Genomic DNA, 17,674 nt, shown 5'->3' on the forward strand with positions numbered 1-17,674 from the left:
AATAGAAAAAAATAATATTTTCCCCTAAGAATTAAATGAACACATTGTGGTTATTGGTCTTACAAGTATGAGCCTCAATCCGTTTGGACACATAGACCACAATCAACATATATTCACATGACTTAAGGAAGGGGCCCATAAAATCTATTCCCCAAACATCAAAAACCTCAACCACGAGGATTGGGTTGAGAGGCATCATGTTCCTTGTGTTGATTTTTCTTAAAGACTGATAAGAATGACAAGCCTTACAATAAGCAAAGACTTCCTTGAAGAAACTGGGCCAATAAAATCCACATTACAATAATTTGGCCGCAGTCTTAGTAGGCCCAAAATGGCCGCCACATGCCTGATCATGGTAAAAGGAAAGAATAGAATGATGCTCATGTTTAGGGATACATCTCTGAATAATTTGGTTAGGGCATGACTTAAAAAGGTAAGGATCATTCCAAAAGAAATACTTAACATGTGAGTAAAAACGGTACTTCTTTTGGGAAGACCAATGATCTGGAGTCTTGTTTATAACTAAAAAATTTACAATATCTGCAAACCAAAGTTCACTTGATGCTGCAAAGAGTTGCTCATCAAACAAATGCTCGTTAACTGGAGAATTCACAGTTAAAGAATTGGGTAATAGGGACAAATGGTCTGTAACCAAATTTTCACTACATTTCTTATCCCCAATTTCTAGTTCAAATTCCTGCAAAAGTGAAACCCATCTGATGAGACGATCTTTGGCATCTATTTTCTGAACAAGGTATCTGATAGTTGTATGGTCAATGTAAATAATTACATGAGAACCTATCAGATATGCACAGAACTTTTCTAATGCAAATACAACTGCTAAAAATTCTTTTTCAGGTGTGGTGTAGTTCAGCTGTTCATCATTGAGAATTCTACTGGCATAATAGATAACACGAGGAAGCTTAGCAACTCTCTACCCTCAGACTGCCCCTATAGAAAAATCAGATGCATCACACATTAATTCAAAGGGCTCGTCCATAATGAAGCTTGAATAATGGGGGTTGTAGTCAACATCTTCTTTAATTGCTCTCAGCACACGAGACATTCACTAAAAAATTCAAAGGGTTGCTCTTTAGCGAAAAGATTGGTGAGAGGTCTAGCTATGTGACTGAAGTTCTTGATGAACCGACAATAGAACCTTGTATGATCCAAGAAGGAAAGAATGTTCTTAACTGACTTGGGAGGTGGTAAATTGAAAATTAAGTCCACCTTAGCTCTATCAATCTTGATCCCTTCTTTGAAAATGATATGATCCAACACTATGCCCTGTGTAACTATGAAATGGAATTTCTTCCAATTGAGGACTAAATTAGTCGCTTTGCATCATTTGATTACTAAAGAAAGATGATGCAAACAATTAGAAAATGAGGAGTCATGAATAGAAAAATCATCCATAAACACTTCCAAAAAGTGCTCCACCATATCAGAGAAAATGCTCATCATGCATTTTTAGAACTTGATAAGGGCATTGCAAAGCCCAAAAGGCATATGCCGATAGGCAAAGGTTCCATAGGAGCATGTAAAGGTGGTCTTGTATTGGTCATCTAACGCAATGGAAATCCGGTTATAGCCAGAATAACCATCAAGGAAACAATAATACTCATGTCCGGCTAACCGCTCTAACATTTGATCAATAAAAGGTAAAGGGAAGTGGTATTTCCAAGTTGTCACATTTAACTTCCTGTAGTTAATGCACACACGCCATCTTGTTTGGACACGGGTAGGGATCAACTCATTTTTAGCATTTTGGACTACTATGACCCCTGACTTCTTTGGCACCATGTGCACTAGACTTACCCATTCGCTGTTAGAAATAGGGTAGATGATACCATGATCCAAGCACTTTAGGATCGCTTTCTTGATAGTTTCTTGTATCACAAGATTAGTCCTTCTTTGTGGTTCCCTAGAAGATTTTGAATTCTCCATGAGGTGAATATGATGTTAAATGATTAAGGGGCTAATTCCTTTAGTGTCTGCCATGGTCCAACCTAAGGCTTCCTTGCTTTCTCTTAAAACATTGATCAACTCTTCCTCTTGACTTGAAGTTAAATTTGAGGCGATAATAACTGGTAGAGTTTGATCTTCTCCTAAGAAGGCATATCTTAAGTTAGAGGGCACCTCTTACAAATTAAGTTTAGGGGGCTCAACAATTGAGGGTTTAAGAAGAGAATTTGATAGAGGACTAATGGGCTCTATGGGTGTATGAAGGCTCCAAACCTCAGATTCCATAACTTTTAGAATTCTGATTCATAGTTAATATCAAAAGTTTTAATAAAATCATCAAAAAAGTCCTTAAGCATATTGATCTCTTCATCAATTGTGGATTACTTGCCCAACCTATACATTTTGAACTCCATAGTGTGGTTGCCAAAATATATCCTTAGTAGACCATTTCGGCAATTGATTAATGCATTGCTGGTAGCTAGGAATGGTTTTTCAAGAATGATAGGGATCTCATCCCTAGTGGTGAAGCATTTGGTGTCCAAAATAATAAAATCAATTGAAAAAATAAATTCTCCTACCTTAAGTAAGACATCTTCAACCATCCCTTTCAAAATCTTGACAGAACGGTTGGCCAACTGGAGAGTAGTCCCTGTGGCTTTCAAATCTCCTAATCCAAATTGTTGATAAACTTAATAAGGTAGAAGGTTCACACTTGCACTAAGGTCAAGTAAGACATGATCAATATGAGTGTTTCCAATGACACAAGTGATGATTTGGGACACGACACTCTGGATCCTTATACTTGGCTGCTATAGGTTGTGTGATCATTGAACTGATATCAGCTACCAAGAATGCCTTTTTGAGCACATTTTTGGTATGCTTGTGAGTGCATAAGTCTTTGAGGACTTTAGTATAGGCTGGGATTTGAGTTATGGCATCCAAAAGAAGGATGTTTACCTCTACCTTCTTGAAGACTTCTAAAATTCTTTCTATTGAAGCTGTCTTCTTCTTATTCATCAAACAGTTAGGATAGGGGATAGGAGGAACATAAACACTGTCAGAAGTTCTCTCATTAATAAAATCATTTTTTGTGGCTTTCACCAAATCATCCTTAGTTTTTTAAGGTCCATCCAGCGAACCTGGAATGGGAGGCATAGTAGTAGCCTTAATAATCGGAGGATCAACAGAAAGGTCAAATGGTGGAGAAGGAGTGGTACCATTCCATAGATACTCTCAGCCACTCCGTAGGGCATATATCACATTACACTGATTGGAGGGCCCTTAATGGTGTTAACTCTATACAACATTGAGCTGAAGAGCAGATAGCTTTTGTAGGGTCAACACCAGATGTCTAGGATTTGGCTTTGGCTGACTAGGAAATTTTCCTTTCTCATTCTCAAGCATGATTGTGACAAGTTGGGTGAGTTGTCTCTCCATATTATTGTGGCTTGTCATGAGAAGGGCCATGCTTTTCTCTAGCTTGTTAATTATTTTCGCCTCTCAAGTGGATGGAAACCCTGGGGGTTGTTGATAAGATGCTTGAAGAGGGGGCCTCAAAAAATTTGACTGAGGGCCTAGATTAGGCTGAGGGAAAGAATTAGGTGGTGGTGCAAAATTAGGCCTCTGAGGACTAGGCTGCCCTTGATTGGGAAAGTTGGATGGGCCTCCTTAATTCCCTTGGCTCCATGAAAATTAAGGTGATTTCTCCACCCTGTATTGTAAGTGTTGCTAAACGGGTTATTCAGGTAAAGAGCATTAACACTTTCATTGTCCCCAGAACTATTGGGGCATTCTTCCATAATATGTTTAGGGGAGACACCAATTACACATAAAGACCTAATTTTGAACTTGGTGGACTGGGGCATGTGCTTTAGGAACAAGGGCTTCTATTCTCTTTGTGAGGTATCTAAATGGGCCTCCTTGGCTACTATCCCATTGACATAGTACCCTTTACCTCCTATAGTTCTCTCACTTTCCTGAGTAGACTCCCATTCTCTTGTCTTTTCAGCTAGGTCAACCAAAAAGGTCCAAGCTTTGTTTTTGTTTGCATTAGCTGTGAAGCCTATAAGACACAAAGACTCTAACATCTGCTTGGTATGGTAGTCTATCCCTTCATAAATTATTTGGTAAAGATACCATTTGTCAATACCATGGTGGGGACACTCTTGGCGAAGGTCTTGGAACCTTTCCATGAGTCTGGAAAATGACTCTTGAGGTTTTTGTCAGAACTACATGTTTTGTTTGTTTTATGCAAGGGAAAAAATTTTCTCAAGAACGTTACCGTAAATTGATCTCATGTGATAATGAAAATAGTTGGCAGCCCATATAACCATCTTTCTGCTCCATCATTGAGTGAAAAGGTAATGTATCTAAGTTTAACAGCATCATCATTAAGCTGTTGTATCTTAATGAGGACACAAACCTCCTCAAATTCTCTCAGGAACAAATAAGCATCCTTGGAGGATAGTCCATGGCAGCTAGTAATCTAATGCAAGAAGGTCGGGCTGCCCTGGTTGGGTAGAATCTATCCTTTAAAGTAGGCTTAGGTGGTTGTTCTGTCATTCTTAAAATAGGTACTCTTTCTAAACGAATTGGTAGAATCATGGGTCCACACACTCACGCACTAATCACCTAAGGCAAAATTGTGGTCTCTGAAAAATTAATTAATTATAACTAAAATAGAGGGTGAAAAATTGGTCAATTGATATGACCCCTCAATAATTTAAACAATAAGTCCAAAGCTGTAAGATTACTCGTAGGTTGAAAACTAGGGATCCATATAGTCTTCGGACCCACCTAATATCGAATCCTGGGGATTCTACAGTAGAGTGGGAACTACTATATGTTTATGTTTCCACTCTTGGTAAGAGCTTGAATTATTGGAATGAAAGAAAAAGAAAAGAAACTATTTTATGGATTTTTTTGATTTTTTGTTAGTGATTACTGGCAGGGATCTGGGGTTTTACTTTTTCTCTTTTTTTTTTTTTTTTTTTAGAAAGGCACTTCGACTAATCTAAAGTAACAAAAAATAAAATGACTATATCTCCCCAGCAACGGTGCCAAAAACTTATTTGAGTTTAAAAATATGTTATCGCAAGCGTACGGTATATTGTATCCAACGGGTCGATCACAAAGAGATTAGTCACTCTATCTTACCTACTCTAAGTACGACGAGAGTGAACAAGGGATGGTTGATTTTAGATTTTATTCCTAGAACATGCATATAAACAAAAGAAAATGACCTACACATTCAGTATCTAAATTAAACAGTTCTAACGCCGAATTACTTTAATTAGAAAAGTAAAATAAATGCTGAAAATAACAACTGAAAAAAAAGAATATGCAAATAATAAAGCTAAACTAGTAAATAAATAATTGAAATAGAAAGCAAGTAAGTAAAGTAAAATTCTCAATACGTCGGCTGAATTTCCAGGAGAGGCACTACTGTAGGCATCACCTTCAATTATAGCACATATGTAAATAAGAACACAAGGAAAAAAAAAATAATACTCATGAATAAAATATCAATCTTTAATGAATAGGCTTAATATTAGAGAGACGTGATAGGAGACACATCATCGTCAATTTGTACTCTTACCAATTAATGACCCTCAAACAATAGGCCAAACTTCTGAGGGAGGCATAGCCAAACACACCTCTTCAGTTTTAGCACTTATACACACACACACACACACACACACACACACACACACACTAAGTAGATTGTAATTCAAAATTTAATCTAGAAAAAAAAAACATAAAAATCCTAATTCCACTACTTGTATTTAAATAAAAATCTTAATTCTACTAACGAACTTTGTCATACATTGATTATGTGTATGCTGAATTTAAACTTGATTGATTTGGAGTGATGGTATTGGAACAAAATTATTGATGAAGAACTTGCTCTCTTGAACTTGAAAACTCTTGATTCTTGACGCTTGAACCAATTCTTTCTTAGAACTAGAAAGTTTGAAAGCTAGAACTATGGATTCAACTAATTAAATTAACTAAACTATGAACTAAATTAATAAAGTAAACTAATAATTAAACAAACTAACAATTAAAAACTGGATTGCATTATCATTAATCACTTGAATAAAAGCTTGAAGAAACATAAGGAGAGAGGGAAGAGAACTAAGCATAAACTAGGTAAAAAAAATAAAAATAAAAAATAAACTAAGGGAAATAATCCTCTCAGGAAGGGGGGGGGAGAAGGGACTTTTATAGGGCTTTGGTCTTACCTCCTTCCTTTTACAAGTCTTCTTTAAGAAAAGAAAGAAAATAAAATAAAATTCAATCTTGGTAAAAATCCTCATTCTCTGAGATATTGTGAGAGGAAAGACAGAAACTATTTCCAAAATTAATAGATTCTATTCGTTCCCTGCAATATTAACCAATGTCTTACAATCTTGACTAAATTAGAAATGAATCTCTACATAGTATCTTCAAGATTTTATGAGGTGGCAAGAAGAGAGAATAATCTTCAAGATTTTGTAGGAGAGAGGATGTGGTACTAATGAGTGGGTTCCACCCCTTACTGACTTTGGTTCAATGTATGGGCTGCCTTTGGACAAGTTAGTTCAAGCTTGGACCGATTCTTGGTTCACTTTAAGCACTTTCTCTTGTAGACTTGGAAACTACCAAAAAAGAAAAAAAGAAAAACAGAAGTAGTACTATCCAAAGTGGGGCAAAATGTATACTCATGTCCTTAAGATTTCACACAGTATTGTGCTCATCATGAGTATTCAAATGTGTATAATTTATCGAGAATTGAACAAGTTAACTGTTAAGATCCCACCCACTACACCGCATTGATGACTTCTTTGATCAGTTACAAGGTGTAACCAAATTTTCAAAGATTAACTTGAAGTCGAGCTATCATTAGATGAAGATCAAAGAAAGTGATATACAGAAGACAGCTTTCAAGACTCAATATGGGCATTATTAATTCTTAGTTATGCCTTTCGAGTTCACAAGTGCATCGACAACTTTCATGTGGTTGTTAAAGTCGCACCTTGCCCCACATATGGCTAAGGTATGCGGCACTGGATTTTCAACCCAGTTACCCTGACAACACTCAGGATCACAGATGTAGTATAGTAACCAAAAACCCATCTCACAAGTCAACTAATAAATTAGAGTACACATGTAAAATCCATAAACATAAATAAGTGTGGTGACCAGACTACTGTAATAGCAAATATTATAATTACAGACCCATAAATCCACTCACAAGTAATTTGAATATTTACAACCTTACAACAAATTTTATAATAATACATATTGTACAACATTACTCAAATCATCTGTCCCAGCAAGTGTCCATCAATTACACCTGCATGCCCAAACTATCTTTGCCTTGCCAAAGCTCCAGTTCCAATATCTAAAAAGAATATATCAATTGGGGTGAGCTACACAACTCAGTGAGGTGTGAGCATACAAACACACATATACAAATTATGAATGCTTAAAGCTCACAATATTATACCACTCACTCCATATGCAAGATCCCTATGATTCATTTATTAATCTATAAATTTCCATTCAAATTACTAAGTCTCAGTGTCTATGGGTATAAGTGTTGTAAGCAATGTAGGTGGCATTCCCTACCCTGTACGCTAGGCCTCATGAATATAATCTCATTGCAAGTAGGAGTTAGCCAGTACCGGTCAGAGCCTCAGTCCCCCATGGTCCAATAGTCATGCATACAGTACGTCATACCATCTTGTGCCTTTTCAGGATACAATACGTTATATTTGAGTGTAATAGTCCTCCGTGACCTACCACCAAGTGGGATTAGCCAATACCTCACCCCCTATTGGCATGGGGTTATAGCACTAGGGATGTGATCCTAAACATATGCATCTATATGCATCCAATACAATCAAAATGTTCCATTATATCCAATTGTGGTCATAGATGTAAGACTGACCTATGAGCCCATAATACTGGACAAAAACTCAGCCACACTGTGCCATAGACCGTCAATATTACACCCACTACCATCGACTATCACAATAATCATCCACAAATCTCAATCACATCTAAGTCGGTAAGACATGCATTATGTGAAAATATATATTTTGATATAAAATAAATATGTAACATAGATATCACCACATCCACATGTGCAAGAAAAAACCAAAACATATAAGAAACACTCCGTAAAATATCCCAAACACCCCACTCATCTTATTTCCTAAATCTAGTGTTTGTCGATGAATTCCCGATTACGTGTATCCTCACTGGGTACATTATACGATCCTAAGTAACCATTTCACATTAGAGTTAAATTTTATTGTTATTAATCTTTTACAAATCTTGTTTCACAAATCTCAATTTTGATTTGTATTCTAGAATACTTACTATTCCAATGAGAAGCACACTGGCCTCAGGTTAGTATTTCACCCCTGTTGACTATACTAGTTTTCCAATCTAGCTCTAGGGTTTGGGTAGATTATCTATCTGACTCACACAGTCATTGGGCTCATTCTTGGTATACTGGATTGAATCCTTCAGTAATTAACTTGTATTTACCCTACTAGACATGTGTGCACTACCCTTTGTTCAAAATAGTATTTGAATAAATCTCTAAGCACAGATAGGAGCATTATTGTCATTTCACAACCCATACTTTTAAAGCATTTTCTTCTCCTTTTCTGTCATTGATCATACCCTCACCTTGCATAACCATTTCTGTGCAGGTTTGGTCACATACACACAACCACGACCATTTAACATTAAAATAGCCCTAATAGACCTGTTCTGTCTGGCCCAAACCAGCTGGCCGGTTAGCCTGGAAAAATAGGCTGTTATTAGCATAATAGCCTCCTCTGGAAGAACTATGCTAGGCAAGTTCCAACATCTGAAATTGCATCCTGTCCAACCCCAATAAATTTCCTACACTTTATTGGTCCATTTCCCTATCAAGTTGGGTCTCTGAGCACTGTCTTGGGTCAATTTGGGTCTTAATTTACCCAATTCGCTCCCTGGAAGGGTTAGCAAAACCTTCTACCTATCTATGGGAAAAATTAAGGTCAAGTAAGAGTTAATCCCCCCTTCAATTTCACTTAATTTTACTCAATTTGAAAAAACCCTATGGTCTAGTGTTTCTGGGACAAACCCTCAATCAATTTGGGTTCCAATTGGGTTCAGAAATTAGGGCTTTTCCTGTGGGAGGGTGTACTAGGTTCCCATGAGCAAATTCCCTCACCCAATTTCAGGCTTGGGCTAACCCTAACCCTAGCCAATTTCTATTCTAGCTTAATTCACTAGGGTGGGTTAGAATTTGTTACCTTTCCTATGCTCTTGAAGTATGCATACATCACTATCAACAGTTGGACAGCTTCGGATTCCAGCTCCAAACAATAGTAGCACCTCTAGCAATCTATTCCTGCTGTGGATAGCATGTAAGTGGACATGCATGGTACTAACAACAACCTTAGTCGCAATAGAGATAGCAACTACAGCAGACGAGAACAGTAGCTGCACTCTCTCTCTCTCTCCTACTTTTCTTCTTCTTTCTCTTCTTCTCTTCTCTTTTCTTCTTCTCCCTTTTCTGTTTTCATTTTGTTTACAGAAGAAAAATGAAAGAACATAGCCAACTCTCCCCCCTTTTATAAGCTAAACAGACCCTAAGGTCTGTCTAGCAAAGTACATTTTATAAAACCCATTTTTGCTAACCATTTAAACCTAAATAACTCAATATAGGAATTAAGGTTTACAATGATGCCAACTGCATTAGGACCCTTATTCATGCCTTATGCCTTAATCTATGGTAGGATTGGGAAAAGCAACCTTGCAAAGTAATGGGACCCACAGAGTAAAAAGCATATTTTTAGGCATTCTGCCACTGCAACCGGTCGGCCGGGGCCTATCCCACCGGTTGTCTGTTGTGGGCTTCCCTGCTAACCTGTCTTCAGCCTATGGTATCCCATCTTATATGGAACATTTCCCCACACCTAAAATCAACCAATTTCCCTGCTTTTCCATCACTTCTGCTTGTCCCACCATCATCATCATTATCCTTTAACTTCTAGCTATAATTCACTTTCAACACCCTTATAACTAAGGGAGTTCTAAATTTAGGATGTTACAGTTGAATTGGGAATTCCATGATATGTTGTATCAGTATGTCCTTTTGTTTATTGATGATATTATTATCTACTTCAAGAGCAAAGAAGAACATACAATTCACTGGAGATCTCTACTACAACGACAGAGAGAAGCATTTATATGCCAAATTCAGCAAGTGTGAGTTCTAGCTCTGACAAATGATTTTTCTAGGACATGTTGTGTCTGCAAGAGGTATAGAAGTAGACCCTAGGAAAGTCAATGCAGTGTTAGAGTGGGAATCACCAAAGAATGTCAGTGAGATTCGAAGTTTCTGGGACTAGCAGGATACTATCAGAGATTCATTGAAAACTTTGCTCAGATCTCTGCTCCTATTACTCGATGGACTCGGAAGGGAGTTAAGTTTGAGTGGAATAAAGATTGTGAAAGAAGCTTCAAGTGTTGAAGGACAGACTAGTATCAACTCTAGTGCTTACTATTTTTTATGACACCTTAGGAATGGTGGTCTATAGTGATGCATCAAAACAAGGTCTAGGTTGTGTGTTGATGCAGAATGGGAAGATGATTGCCTATGCATCTAGGAAATTGAAAGATTTTGAAAAGAATTATCCCACACATGAACTTAATTTGGTAACAGTTATATTTTCATTGAATATTTGGTGCCACTAACTATACGGGGAAAAGAGTGAAACATACAATGAGCATAAGAGTCTAAAATATCTTTTCTCCCAAAAAGAGTTGAACTTAGAGCAAAGGAGATGGCTAGAACTGATGAAAGATTATGATTGCACAATTAACTATCATCCAGGAAAAGCCAATGTGGTAGTCGTTGCATTGACCAAAAAGCTTAGGACCACCATGGTGCCTTGCTGCCCTACTACAACCAAAGCACTAACAGAGGAGGCAAGAAAGCTTGAACTGGAATTCGTAATAAAAGAAGAACTTCCCGCACTTATATTGGAACCTTCCTTGTTTGAAAGGATTAGAGAAGCTTAAACCACTGACAAGAGTTTGAGAAAAGTAATGAATAATATAAATACAGGCAAAGGGACAAAAACATTACACTGAAAGATGGTGTTCTCTGATTCCAGAATAGATTGTGTGTGCCAAGGAGTGGTAAGCTGATAGGAATTATCTTGTGTGAAACACATAGCACAACCTATTCAGTGCATCTTGGAAGTACTAAAATGTATAGAGATCTGAAGAAGCTAGTGGTATGGAATAAAGAATGAAGTAGCTGACCACATAGCAAAGTGTATGAATTGCTAGATGGTCAAAGCAGAAAGGCAAAGGACTCATGGTTTGTTGCAACCTCTTTCTATGCCAGAATGGAAGTGGCAGCATATTACTATAGATTTTGTAATTAGGCTACCCCATACCAAGAAGGGCAATAATTCCATTTGGGTTATTGTCACACCCCACTCTCGGCAGACCCAACTTACCATTAGGAATTCCGGTGGTGTGAGTAAGACACATACCTATCTTACAACCTACCAGGATCTCTGATAGCAGTATCTTAACATTTTCACAATCTCACAGCACAAACCAACATAAGCGACGGAATCAGAGTATAGTAGCAGAATGATAATTTAAAATGGGGAAACATCTAATGGTATTTTGATATTTTTGGATATAGCTGTGGATTGTATATATTCTTGAGGTTATAAGTATATATCATAGATGAATGTAATAGAATAACCTAGTGGTCGTAAGCACAGTCCTGGTCGTGCTCCTCCACTTCTGGCATCCACCACTCGCTCACACAGTATTCCAACCTAGAAGATACTGGATCACCTGCCATCGGCACCATGATACTTGCATCATCATCTAAAAAGGGGTGTATACATGGGGTGAGCTTTCTAACTCGCTCAGTGAGGGGTGGGGTCAAGCACATCCAACCAAATCAATAACAGTAGTAATTTATGATGCATGATTGCAAAAATTAAATATATAGTCCATGATGCTCGTGATGCAGTTCATTTATATATTATCCACCTAACAATACAAACTAAGGCTGATAAATGCTACTATGGCACATTAGGTTGTATCCCTCGCCTTGGAAATGACCTTAATTACGCAGTGATACAAACCCTAGCCATGATTAGAAGCCTGCCAATCCCCGTATAAGTCCATGGGTCACCCAGAAAACCCCTGATAACCCCCTCCTGGCAGTCACAACACTGGTAACACATTGGCCATGCCGGACAAGTTCCTGCCTCCGATAACAAGCACATCGTACCAGGGGAGTGGCACTTCGGAAAGGTTCATCAAACATACCACAATGGGTTATCCAACACCTTAACCATTGTTGGCAAGGGTGCATAGCATAGGGAGTGATACCTAACCACATATATACTACATGCCTTCATAATGATACAGTTAGTATGGATTACATGATACCAGAGAGATCTTAGCCACAAAGTGTAACCCATCTCAAAATATAGTCCTAGGTACATGATACCAGAGAGACCTTGGCCATAAAGTGAAACCCAAGACCATTTACCTAATCTAGCATACATATCACAATTGAGTATGGACTACGCAACACCGGCAAGACCTCGGCCACGAAGCGTATCCATTTCCAAATGTAGTCCCAGGGTACACGATACCAGTGAGACCTTGGCCACAAAGTGTAATCAGCGACTACAAGTAACTCTAATGCACATAATCAATGCATGAATGCAATATACATATGGCAATCACGACACCGGTACCACCTCGGCCACGCCAAATTCTGTCTCACACACACACACACACATCCAACAAACGACGATCATGGTATCGGTACCACCTCGGCAACACCAGATCCCGTCATACATCCCATACAATTCATATCATGATTAGAAAATGATAATTATAATTAAACATATAATTCTAACATGTGAGCTATTTAATAAATGATAAACATTCCAAAAATAAACACAGTCCATCCCTCACCTATTTTACAATAGGTCGTGTTTGGGTTCAAGTATGGCCACCGATCGATCAATTAAATTTTGGCTTCAGGGCATGTGCATGTCACTATCCTAGACACAAGGGAATCATACATCAGTATGCGTCAGAAACATCGGGAGGGACCCACACAAGTCACCCCCAAAGTGTACAAACACTGTCTCCCAATGACAGTAATGTCACCGGACACAACCACCGGAAACAGGGTATTTCCACCAGAAATATCAGACATGTTTCTAGTGGAGGTGACAGAGAGCACATTATGCTCCATGTCCACCAGAAATAGACCCAGTGGATCTGGTGGACTGTTTTCGCTAGAGGTACAGGGCAGTCCAATAATTTGAGGTTTTTCAGCTTGGGCCCGATTGTCGGGATTTGTTCTGTGGAGTTTATAGGGGATGTCCCTAGCATCGTTATAATCCAAGAAAATTCCATTTCCATTGAGATGTTTGGGAGATACGTCGATCAGACGATCGAAACCCTAGTTGGTATTTTGGCATTACATGTTATTAGAGCTCATCGAGCTTAGTTCGAGATCGGCAACAACACTGGGAGGGTAGAACACCCATCCTACAACCATAACATGGTGTATACACTAAGAATCCATCCATTCCTAGCTTTTTCTAGGTCGAAATGAAGAGAGTGGCATGGGAGGTTGTACTTACCTCCTGCAGCGATTCTGACAACAAGGCGGTAGCCGGCACCAAGGTAGGCCTTCAATCCCCTTCTCCTTCCTCTTATTCTTCTTCCTTTCCTCTTTCTCCCCTCTCCTACATTGGGCACAAGAGAAATGAGGAAATGAATCCTCATTTCCCAACTTATAACTTAAGTTGGACCTTAGGGTCCGTTTAGTTTGGGCCTCTTTGAACCAATCGGGTTAAAATGAGTTTTGGGACACAAGGACCCACACATTTAGGTCCATAAGGTGTTCACATCAAGAGGAAGGTGTGGAGAACGATTTGAGATCATTCAAACCATTTACGATACGAGTGGCTGGACCCACAGGCGTCTGAACCTCGACAGTAGCCAGTATACCCACCAAAAATAGGCACCGGATTCATGCCTAGTTGCTTCCAATGGCTTGTTTCCGGTGGTCAAGACAACCTACTATCCTGAAAGCTTACTATCCTATGGCTGGCCTTGCACAGGTGGCTACCCTCAGACATGCTCATGCGTGTCAAAAATCAAGTGTCGGGAGTCGGGTCACTTACTGTTTGGGATCAGAAGGTATGAACCCCCTCCAGTTAGACAGGCATGCAATGCACGAACATGTGGGGTCATCCCTACCCCTTCAGCAATGTACAATTATGAGCCAAAACCCAATCGTACTTTCAATCTTCGATTCGAGGCTTGTCATAATAATTTCAAATTAGACCGGATTAGGGTACGGGTGTAACATCCCCCCCCACCTTACAAGAATTTCGTCCTCAAAATTGAACGTACTTAGCAAATCAAACAACCAAGGACAATGCTTCATCATTTCATCTTCTCGCTCCCCGGATGCTTCTTGTTCGAGGTGGTTCATCCATTTCACCTTGACGAAGGAAATAGTGCGGTTACGAAGAACATGCTCCTTTCGGTCAACAATCTTCTCTGGAAACTCCACGTAGGCAATATCCTCGTCTAACTCACGGGGTATGTAAGTGAAGACATAAGTAGGGTCAGGAATGTACTTCCCCAACATAGATACGTGGAAGACATCATGTGTACCTTCCAACTCTGGCGGTAAAGCTATCTATTAAGCCACCAGTCCGATCCTCTTTAGTACATCATACGGTCCCATAAACCTTGGACTGAGCTTCCCCTTCTTACCGAAGCACATCATTCCTTTAACTGAGGAGATCCATAAGAAGACCTTGTCTCCAACACCAAACTCTATATGTTTCCTCCTAACATCTACATAGCTTTTCTTCCTGGACTGGGGTACCTTGATGCTTTCTCTGATCACCTTCACTTTCTCACTAGTAGCCTATATCAAGTCTGGACCCAAAATATGCCACTCAACAACCTCATCCCAATAAAGTGGAGTCTGGCACTTCCTGCCATACTGTGCCTCGAATGGGGACATTCCGATGGTGGCCTGATAACTATTGTTGTAGGAGAACTCAATAAGGAAAATGTGCTCATCCCAACTATAACTCATATCCAAGGAACATACTCGGAGTAGGTCCTCCAATATCTGAATAGTCCTCTCTGATTGACCATCGGTCTGAGGGTGAAAGCTAGTGCTGAAAGCCAACTGTGTGCCCATAGCCTTCTGCACACATGTCCAAAACTTGGAAGTGAACCTGGGATCTCAATTAGAGATGACACTAACTGGTACACCATGCAACCTGATGATGTTATCGACATACAACTTGGCCAACTTGTCCATGAAAAATGTAATCTTGATTGGAATAAAGTGAGCTACCTTGGTCAAGCGGTCCACAACTACCCAAATGGCATCCACACCCTTCTATGTATGAGGTAGGCCCGTGACGAACTCTATGGTATTATTCTCCCATTTTTACTCTGGAATAGGCAGGGACAGCAATAACCCATGAGGCCTCTATCTCTCAGCCTTGACTTTCTAGTATGTGAGGCATCTAAACACATGCGTGGCCACATCATTCTTCATTCCTCTCCACCAATAGGAGCCTTTGAGGTTCTTGTATATTTTAGTGCTGTCGGGGTGAATGGAGTATGGTGAGCTATGTGCCTCTCTCAAAGTCCCTAACAGTCAATCTCGTGCATTCAGTGAGTTCATATTACTAACTAACAAAGTGGAATCATGCAAAATACTCCTCAAACTCAATCTAAATGGGAAGCAATATTGCCTGGCTAACAGTCCTGGATTTTGATTGCTCTCAAACACCAAGAAACCAAATTCAAGACATGGATCAAGAGAAACCAGACACGTTAGCCCCACTGAATCAAAATTTACAAATCCAAATCGGACGAATGATACAAAAATGAGGATTGAGAGAAAGAATATAGGGTTGTGTTGCAATTAAATATTTACCACTTGGAATTGCTAGGGTTTCGCTGAATAAGATCTTCTTGCATGGAGGAAGAGGCACATCAGATCGATGATCAGACACAAGCCCGGTGGTTGGAAATAAATGAAGGGAAATTAGATTAAATTTATTTTACTTATTAGGTGATATATTTAGAGAGAGAGAGAGAGAGAGAGAGAGAGATGAGAGAGCGTAAATGGGAATATACCCAAGGTTTAATTTAAACGCTAGGATCCCGCTCAGAAATCGCTGGTTTGGAATCCTGTCTCATGGACTGGTAAAGGATTCTGATCAGAGGATCAGCAGAAAGAGACCGTCTTGGTTGTAATGTGTTTGACTCTTGACAGCTGCGTGAATGCATGCTAACGAATTGGCATTACTTTTTTTTTTTTTTTTGGAAACGAATTGGCATTACTCCATTCTATTAAAAAAATAACTCCTGATGAAAAATAAATAAATGCATACTCCTAAGAAAATATATATATATATATATATATAAAATAGTAGCATACCACAAATGTTTTTGATATACGGCATACCACCGAAGTTGACCCAAGAAGAACGTCACATGTGGAAAATAAGGGCAAGAAATGGAAACCAGATGTGTGGCTATTGTACCAGTGTCTGTGCCGATGGGGAAGTGCACATAGGTAACATCAAAAGTACATAGGGCGTGGGGATTCACTTCAGATTAACCAATGAGAGGGCATAGGGAACAGGACTAGTGACAACAACAATTGCCTAGCACAATTGGTGAGCTGTAGTGTGCAAAAATCCCATGCTCACTAGGAGTTCTCAAGTTCGAACCTCTTAGCTATTATCTACTTCCCTCCATGCCTATCAAAAAAAAAAAAAAAAAAAAAAGGACCGGTGACGATTCTTTTTCCTGGTATTTTTTACCTTTCATGAAGGGTCAGACGATCATTTTTCCCCTCATTGTGTCTTGGCACAGGAACCATGCAGCCTTTCATGCTTTTTATTTTCTCAAAAAATAATTAGGGAAAAGGAAGCATGAAGGCAACATGGCCTTTGCGCTTAGACATAGAGGGGGCAAAATGATCACCCAACCGTTCATTATTGAAAGGTGAAAATCTCACTCATGATATTTCCATACACACTTATCCATTGAGCCCTCACTGGTGCAAGGCCATGATGCCTTTTAGGGAGCCCCCTTCCAATAATTTATTAGATGAGAATTAGCAAACATATGATGATATTAATACAAATATTAGAGATTTGATATTGAGAATACCCTTCAATGTTCTATTCATTAAATAAGTATTGTTCAATAAATATCCACAGACAATACAGTTTTCTCAAATCACTTATTGGATGCTAATTTCACGCGAGTGAATAAGAATGCTCCCACTCTTGTATAAGTAGGCCCAGTCTTGAGATATGTGGGTCCCATCAACTGGTAATACCATTTGAATCATGGGATTCAGATCCAGCCACCCATGGCTAGCCAGACCAGAGTTATTAAATTCGTCGAATTATTCGCGAATAATTCGCACGAACAGAATTTTTCCGAATTAAACGAAAAAATTCTGACTGAATCCGAATTATAAATAAAATTCTTTAAAAATCGTGCCTTTTTCTAATTAGATTTAAGATTGCGATTATATCGGACCGAACCGTTTTAAACCGAATAATTCGGTTCAAACACACTTTACTAAAAAAAAAAA

This window comes from Macadamia integrifolia, unplaced genomic scaffold (genome assembly GCF_013358625.1).
Source record: "Macadamia integrifolia cultivar HAES 741 unplaced genomic scaffold, SCU_Mint_v3 scaffold1577, whole genome shotgun sequence".
Lineage (NCBI taxonomy): Eukaryota > Viridiplantae > Streptophyta > Magnoliopsida > Proteales > Proteaceae > Macadamia > Macadamia integrifolia.